The sequence below is a fragment of the Anas platyrhynchos genome, chromosome Z, assembly GCF_047663525.1.
Source record: "Anas platyrhynchos isolate ZD024472 breed Pekin duck chromosome Z, IASCAAS_PekinDuck_T2T, whole genome shotgun sequence".
Lineage (NCBI taxonomy): Eukaryota > Metazoa > Chordata > Aves > Anseriformes > Anatidae > Anas > Anas platyrhynchos.
The window spans coordinates 54,118,852-54,127,500 of record NC_092621.1 but is presented as its reverse complement, the minus strand read 5'-3'; the positions used below and the strand labels follow the sequence as shown (position 1 = coordinate 54,127,500).

The window sequence follows — 8,649 nt, the reverse complement described above, 5'->3', positions numbered from 1 at the left end:
GTGCTAGAATGTGAAGTGAATTTCTGGCTGGGAAGAACTGACGTGCTTTATTTCTTTGTCAAGATTTTACTAGCCGAAGAGAGCGGCACAGGAACTTTTTGGGTTTTGTGTGTGTGTTTTTTTTTTTCCCTCCCTCTGGTCGATTAGACATAATCCTCAATAAGTTCTCTGAAAGCTGTAGATCCCTCGCTCGGTCCTGCTGCCTGCCTTGCTTCTGTGGCTCCCTCCCGCGTGGTTTTGAGCATCCCTCCCCGCCCGTGCAGCGCTGCTGAGCCCTGTGGATGGTGCAGAGGGAACGGTCTGTCGGAGCGTGAAGGTCACCCGCCGAGAGCACAGCTCCTCCTGAGCAGATCCGGCTGCAGCTCGGACAAGACGTGAAGCTGGTGAAAGCAGGGGGCTGCGTGGGGAAGCACAGGGGCTCGGGCATCCTCAGGTGTGTCCCGGCTGTGGCTCGGCTCTGTTGCACCTTTCTGCAGCCGCTGGACGTCCGCCTCGCTTCTCCTGGAAGGCTGCGCTCCGTGCTTGGAAATCCAAGAAGAGAGCCTGGGATGGACTCGTCATTATTTTATTTTATTTTTTCTATCTTTATTTTTGTGCTCTCGTTAGTGACAGGCGAGCGCTGCTGTCTGTTGGGAAGGTTCAGCCGTGGTGGTCCTGCCCCTCCAGCTCGCTGCCACCCCTGCACACCTGGAGGCCGGGGCGCTGGAGCCGAGATGCGCCGAGGAGGTTTCTTTTCTTAATGCATATGCAAATCAGGTAGAAGCCATATTAATCATTCTGTAACTGTTTTAATCACGTCACCGGAGCCTGTTTTGGGGGGGTTTAAATGGTCGAGTGTCACGGTACCTTCTGCTGGCTGGCTGGTAGAGCTGCTTTAGAAATGCTTGGTGAACAGGGACAAAATAATTCTGGTCTTAGCGTGGGTTTGAAGAGTTCTTGAAGGCATCCTGATAGCAGTGCCTGCTGCATAATGACCGGGTAGAAAGCAGTTTTTACTATGTGGCAGACATCACCTGTCTGCAAAGTTGCTGCAAGACTGGAGAAACTGATAAAGACTTTTTTTTTTTTTTTTGGCCACCCTTGATGTGCTTTCCCTGGTGGGAGAGGCAATGCCACCTGGGGAAATCCGCTGATGCGAGGTGCTTGTCTTTACTGCACGTGTAGCGAGTATAACTTTTTTTTAAAGAATCTCGGAAAACACATGAAAATTACAAGTATGGGCAGCGCAGTTTCAGTTCTTGTGCTTGAGGATGAGTCTGGGGCTAGGTAAAGACCCTGTGGCAGGACACAGGGCAGACTGTGCTTGTTCTTTGCTCTTTGGTCAGAGCAGGTTAGCGATGCCCAGGGAGACGTGGGTGAACCCTAAAACACAGCAGCCCCTGCTGTCTCCCTTCCTGACCCCAGGCAGCGTGTCGCTGCCAAAGCCAGCGAGTGCCACGCGTTGCCTCTCAGCTTTCAGCATGAGCAGCCCTCTCAAAGATCCCGCCCGCAAACTTTTTTTTAATAGCCTGCTTTACGCCCTGGCTGGCACGTGTTGGGCGATGGAAGTGCTGACAGTCCGGCCCTGTTAAACTGGTGGCTGACAGGAGGCTGCTGCTGGGGCTGCCTGCTCCACCCGGCCCTCTGCCAGGCTGGGGATGTGACCAAAAACTGAGAATAGTGTTTTCTTAATTCTTTTTTTTTCTCTTTCCCCTTCTGATTTTGCAAGAGGTTGGTGATCCCCAGCAGGTGGGCGAATGGACAGCCTGAACACCTAGCAGATTAAAACAATACAGCAAGGCTCAGGAGTGCTTGCTTTCTGCAGCTGCCAGGCGTCGTTGCTTCAGGTTTTCACTTCTTCAATTACTGTCCTCTAAAATGTATCAGTACTCTGACTGTCACCTTGTAGTGTCCCTATCTTTAATTATGTCTTCTTTAGGTTGTACTTTTTTATTTTCTTTAATTCAGTTTATTGCAGAGTTTTTCTTTTCTGTATCCTTGAACTTCTGTTTTGATATTCAGCCTGAATTTTTCATCACTGTGAAATGCTAAAAGTGTGATACCGGGTAAAATTTTTCCAGTCTGCTTGTTTGGTTTGGATCAATGTAGCTCATTTTCAGTAAGTGCAGGTACATAGGGTGCGTACAAGTCACTGTAAAAAATCGGTTCAAGTTCACTTGGACCCTCAGAGCTCTTCTTTTTAGTATTGTTTTCCATCCTTCAAACCTAGACCATGTTTTGCTACGCTTGTGTGTGTCCCTACAAAGACTCTCATAGTGCAGGTTACTCTCATGCCCTTCTGATCTGGTTTTGTGTTTTAGGTATGAACCTGTGACAAATGAGCATTCCTCTTGGTTTCCTTGCCCCAGGTGTAGCCTCTGCTCTGGGGACTGTGCTGTCCCTTCCTTTATCTGTCCTGGTTGTTGGGACCTTGCTGCTGTGTGCATTTGGCATGCTGCTCGTCAGCAGACTTTGAAGATGCTTGATGTGTTGGTCTGGATTTGAGTTGCCTTCCTGTTGAGGTGCTACAGCAAAATGGCTTGACCCATAAATGACTTTTGTTTCCTTGAATTGTTAGCAGATCCCTTCTGTCTTGGTGAATAGGAGTATTGGTGGTTAGGGTTCACCCTTCCTGGGGCAGAGGCTTGGGGCAGCTACCACCGGCACTGCGCCTCCTTTATGTCCATGTGGGGGACGTGCCCTGCTGCCGCCACATCACGCAATGCCATCGCTAGGAGGTGATGGATTTGCTCCCTCCCCGGTGTCCATCGGTGTCTCGAGCTGCCCAGGCAGGTCTGTGTGGTTGGTGAGTGGTTCTGACAGCTCCCACCATGGCTCAGGGGAATCAACCCGGCAGGCCTGGGGAGCAAAATCCCCAAAGATGAGTGCTTCACATGCCCCGAGAGGTGTGGGCCTGTGATAGTGCCGCATCCCCGTTACTGACTGGGCTGAGTCTCGTGGTGGTGGCAATTTTCTCATGAGCCTCTGGTAGTCTCAAATACCTCTAGGGATTTGGGCTCCTTGCCGCGCATCATAAAACGCTGTTGAATTTCATGCAGTCTCGAAGAACAAAGAGTGGCCATACAGCAGTCCTCTGTCATCTGGGTTTGCGTTCGTGTCATGACTGAGACAAGTCATGAGATGCCCTGTTGTTTTTCTCCTGTAGTTGTCCAGCTCGGCGTGTCCATCTGACTTCTGAGAAAGGAGCAGTTGCCCAAAGTTAAGCCTCAAGGCGATCTGCAGGAGTTTGAAGTGGAATTATAAATACCTGTTGTTGCATAGCGCTGTTCCGTGGCGTTTGAAGTGTGGAGGCACAGCAACCCGAATTGCTCGTAGCGCTGAAAATAGTGGCTTGGCTGCTGCAGTGTGACTCTGAACAGCCTGAGTCCTGCAACTTCGTAGGGAACCTTTCTCTGTATCCAAAATTAATACACAAGAAGAAAATCATCTGCTTGTAACATAAGTCAGTCTTCAATGTGCTTTTGTTGTCCTTCTGGATTTTAAGCAGAAAAAGCAATGATTTACTTTTTTGTTGTTGTTTATTCTTGTGCAGCTGCAACTGCTGCTGACCAGCTTTTGTTCCTTCCCTACTTGATTCTCTAACTTTCTATGTTTAGCAAGGACAGAAAGTGGAATGTGACATCTCTGCATATGCGTTTGACTTGTACAAAACCACTTCCATTTTCCAAGTAATTTATTTGCAATTTTACTGTAACCGGGAGAGCGCTGGGAGAATTCCTCGGCTGCTCTGCCCCTCTCTGCTCACTTCCTCTGGTCAGCGTTTTGTGCAGTGACTGCGTGCATTGCAGCACAGGTGGATGGTAACATCTGTCACGGGCCCACTTTTTAAAATACTTCTCTGCATCAGCAGAAAAAGCCTTGAACAGGAAGGTTTCACTGCGCATCACAATCCTGCACGTGGCTACTGATCTTTTGAAAGCCATAATTGCTTGCTGGGGTGCTGCATCAGGATTTACTCTACCTGGTTCCATAGGAGAGATGTAAGATTCTGGATTTTGTCAAAGGAACATTTCTTATAAACCTTATAAAATCTTGCCACGCACGGCGAAACTGTACTGAGAAGGTGCTGATTAATTAAGTCTGAATTTAGGAAGATTTAGGCCGCTGTGGTGCGTTATGGTAGATGAGAGGTCTTGTTAGTTCTCAGTTACTCCTGCCCGCTTGTTTCCAAGGTCTCTCTTTCCCTGGGCTGCTGACGAAGAGGCTTGCAGCTGTTTATGCTGTGACACCTCTCTCTTCACGGTGCCTGTTAGTAACTCAGAGGTGACTTCTGCATGGAGTGGCCGCGTGTGACAACCTAAATGTGGGTTTCAGAGAAATTTGGTGCACTGTGGAGAGCCTGCTGTGGTCTGCATGCTGCTAACAGTATAAAATCCTCTACATCTAAAATTTACAGCGAGGGCATCTTTCCAAGACGCCACCCTGTTGATTTGCAGCATGCGTTGATCCCCACTGCTTGCTTCAGGCTGGCAGCACCGTTGCTCAGCTCTGGCATGCCAGCAGGCTTGCTCTCCTCATCAGTGCTGTTGCAAACTGGATCTCAGATTAGAAGTTCACACAGTCCACTGCATGTGTGGCCATCTTCTGGCTGTTTCCAAATGCAGATTTCTTTTGAGTAGTCTTGTAAAAGTGTGTCACCGATGTGAGAGCGCTGCGTGAAAGCATCTTGTGTCTCCAGTAGATGTGAGCCCTTATGCTGGGGTCCTGCTCTCTGTGGTGTCCTCCCAGCTCCAATAGCAGCACTCATCGTGGTATGCCACGAGGCACCATCATTTTCATTGCAGGGGCTAAGTTCTCCCAGAAGAAAACTAAGCCACAGCAATGCGTGTGATCGCAAGGGGATTTTTTTAGATTGCCAGTCAAACTGGAGGGACTGTCAAATCCTGCCATGTTCAATTAATGCCAAAAGATCACCTACTTTTAAAGTCACATTTAGTCGTACCGTGATCTGAAGTGCTGCAGCTCGTGTGCAGTGATTTACTGCAAAGTGAAGGGAAGGTTGCTATAAATAATGATTGCAGGGGTTTGGCCCTGAATAATTACCTGCCTGCCGTTTGCTTTTGTGCCTGTCGAAAGGTCTGCGTCTGTATTGTGGCTAGCTGTACACTGAACTTTTCTGTGGATTCTCTACTGGAAAGAAAGATGGTCCAAAATACTGCCAAAAATCCTATGTGCTGGCTAAGTACCTTTCCTGGAGAAGTTATGATTTCTGGAGGAAGGCTTTGGAGTGATGGTGGGCTATGGATGTGACCAGTTCTCTGTGCTCCAGTGCGCTGCTGGTTCTGATATTTAGTGAACTACTGAGAAGACTTAACTTCTACTGCCACTTATTGGTTTAAAAACGAGTTCAGAGTGGAATAGGCTGTGCACTGATCTTTGTAAAAATCATAACCAGGAGCTTGCATGTGGTAGAAGTGTTTGGTAACATTTTCTTGTCCTCTCCAGAAAGCTTCCTGCACCTCAAGGGGTGCACGGCCCTTCAGCCTGACACAGGGGGTTGGCCTTTAGGGATGAAGAGTCTATTTAAAAAAAAAGAAAAAGCTTATACAGATAGCCTTGTGGCTCATGCTGAGCCTTTCAAAGGATAGCGTGTTGCGCTTCACAGCCTTTTTCCTCTCCTCTGTTTCATAAACCACCAGGTTTCCTTGCAGTGCTGGACACGGGCGGCATGGTGGCATAGAGTAAAGCTAATGGGCTGCTCAGGAGAGCGTGTTCAGGATATCCTCCCTTTCTTCCCTGGAAACTTGAAATGACACTGGTAGAAAACTTGCCTCTCTGAATGAACAGAGTCGACAGCTGAACTCTTGTTCTTTTTCCAGTTTTTACCATTCTGTGTATTAATATCCATCATGGAAAGGTGCATTGTAGAGAAACGGTGGGAAGACACTGACTTCCAGAGAGTTAAACTCATCTTGTTATATATAGCAGGTCACATAGGCCTTAGGGACCTAGGACACCTACTCTACTTACAGTCTGCAAGGTGACACCTTCAGCAGAGCAGGGCTTTCTAGCATGCTGCCCAAGTGCCAGAACGTCACCAGTTCGGCCCATTTTGTGCCAGTTACTGACATGGTATTGTAACTCCCTGTGGTGTTTTAAAGCCCTGCGCACACTGTGGCTGAAATCACAGCGCAGGCTGGTGTATCTGTGGTGTATTTGTGGTGTGCAGTGAGATGTCACACTCCCAGCAGGCCAATAGTACCTAATACCAAGTACATTTTTTATCCCTTTCCCCATGGTTATAATTAGAGATGTTAGCTGTAGAAAGCAAGGAATCCAGGGAAGGAATAAAAGTTAACTACGAGAGATTATTTAATGTTGATATCCATTGTATGTTGAAGTGGGGGAGAATTAATATTGCTCTTCAGGATGCTTTTCATCTTGTTTTGTTTTAATATTATTGCCTAAGTGTCTTCTAAACTCGTCTTCTCTGGAAACCGTGCCCCTCCCTGTTTTGCCCAATGAGTGGTAATTTCACACTTACCCTTATTTATTTAAAGCCATGGTAACCACCATACTGAAATGTCATCAAGTAAAGTCCAGGTCTGAATGCTGGCTGATGATGCAAAGGTCTGCTCTCTAATAAAATGAGGCTCACGAAGGACAAGTTCCAAAAGGCAGCTACGCCCTGGCTTCAAGCATTTGCTCTAATTTCAAGGCTTTCCCATGTGGTGTTGCTCAATATGTAGCAAAACAAGTTCTTGCGAGTCCCTTGAGCATTCCTCTCTATGTAACAGATTAGATATTCACGCTTCATTAATTTCTGTCCTCCGTCTTCCCCTCCACCCCCCCACCCCCCCAAAAAAAAAAAAAAAAGCGGAGTAAAGAAGCCAACACGAGCAAGCCTTAGGGATTTGTTTTGCTTTGTGACGATGCACAGTTTATTGAGACACCTGGCGCAGTGCTGGCACTGTGCTCTCTGTAAACACTGATTTACACGTGCAGTTTTGCTTTGGTTGCAGTAGGGGACAAAGAGAAGGGAATAAGTGTTGCAATGTAAGTGTTGTGCAATTCCTGGCTTTCAAACTGAAAATGATGAGCAAGCCTGCATAGGCCTCTCGCCCACCGAAATCTGGCCGCTGCTGCTTACCACACCCACTCGTCTTAATTAGGAATGGGTCTACGGGCTTTTTAAGGTCAAAAGGAGTGATGTGTAGAGACATTAAGAGAAGGCAGTATCAGGGCTTTTCTGCTGCGAAAGCAAGGAGCAGGCCTGCTGGTCCTTGAAACAAGCTCAGCTGTTAGATTACCTCCAGTTTATGCTGTCTGAAGGTAACCCTTAAGATCCCCGTGCAGGTTCTTACCAGCCGGATCTCTCTTTCTGAACAAGTCTTGCTGGTGGAGTAGCTCCGCAGCTTCCTTGTTTTTCAGTATGGGGACTTGGAGGTCATTCCTTCCAGGGCAGTTTCTCTTTTTTTCTGGAGCCACTTGTCTGAGGCTTGTTTCTTCTTTCCGCAATTTCTGCCTAGACTGAAAATCTGTCTGAGGTGTCGGAGACCACGAATGTGCCCTTGCAGTTGTGGTGCTCGTGGTGGCCCATCCTGTATCACTCCAAACAGATCTCTGTAAGAAAGGAGCAGCTCTGGACAGGTGCAGGCTAGGGAAGCAGAAATACATCCTTCTCTGAGCAATGTGCTTTCAAGACCACTTGGCTTCACCAGTTGTCTCAACCTTCCCTCAGCTTGGGCGGTGGAGCCCAGCTTTGAGAGCTCTCGGTGTTTTCTGGCGTCTGGTCCTCGCTGAATGCCCATGATGTAGAAAATGCTTAATGATGCACAGCGCCCTGAGCCTTGCAGTATTGCCTGCTGGGGTGGCTGCTGGGGTCACTCATCCCCCGTGGCCGTCCCTTGCATGATCAGCAGACCCCGGGGATCTCTTGAAAAGGAGAAGCAGCCCCTCCCTGCCGGTTAGCCACCAGCACCCCCAAGCTCCGTTTCTGTCCGAAAGGAGAAGTGTGAGCAAACTGCCACTTCCTACAGCGCTGAAATCCAAACTGGTTCTTCCGAGGCCCTGGGGCAGGGCACTGCAGCTCCCTCACTTGTCCAGGAGAGCTATTCAAAAACGAAAGGTGGAGACAGAGCAGCTCAGATTTTGCCTCCGCTCTTGCAGCAGCTTACGTGCAGATAGTTGGTGGGTGGCTGTCTGCCCATGTGCTTCGCCGGGTTGTTACGAGTTGGGTTTATGTGCACCTTCGTATTCTGCCTTATTAAATTGACTGGCACAGAGGAACCCTCTGAGGAGCCCTTCCAAAAATCTCTGCTTCAGGAAGAACTTCTGAAAATTAACAGTATTTGAATAGATGAAAAATAAATGCAAAAACCTGCTTTGTGTGGATTCAGAAATACTTCTGCTTTTTTCTTTTTTTTTTTTTTTTTTTAAAAAAAAATGATTATTTTGGGGAACTCTTCAAACGGGTGTGCTGGCCAGCATATTGCGTGCAGACCGAGGCAATAGTAGCGAAACAAAATTCAGTAGCTACTGACTGGCTGGATTTGGTCAGGAGAGGTTTATCAAGGACACCTCTGACAGCTTTTTTTCTTGGTGTGGTGATTACTTTTTTTACATAAACGGAAGCTACAGGGCTTAATAATATACTACAACTGAGGATTATGTCCATTGTATTTTTTTACGTTACTTTAACAAACTATG

The 8,649-nt window shown here is 47.7% G+C and overlaps 1 protein-coding gene across 1 annotated transcript in view; it reads left to right on the top strand.

The window, feature by feature from the left end:
- LOC119714436 (transcription factor JunD) overlaps positions 1–8,372 on the top strand; it is a 10,852-nt gene extending 2,480 nt beyond the window's left edge. The window contains exon 1 of the mRNA XM_038170526.2: positions 1–8,372. This exon is cut by the window's left edge and continues 2,480 nt beyond it. The gene's annotated coding sequence lies outside the window, so the exon portion shown is untranslated.
- Positions 8,373–8,649: the final 277 nt, after the last annotated feature.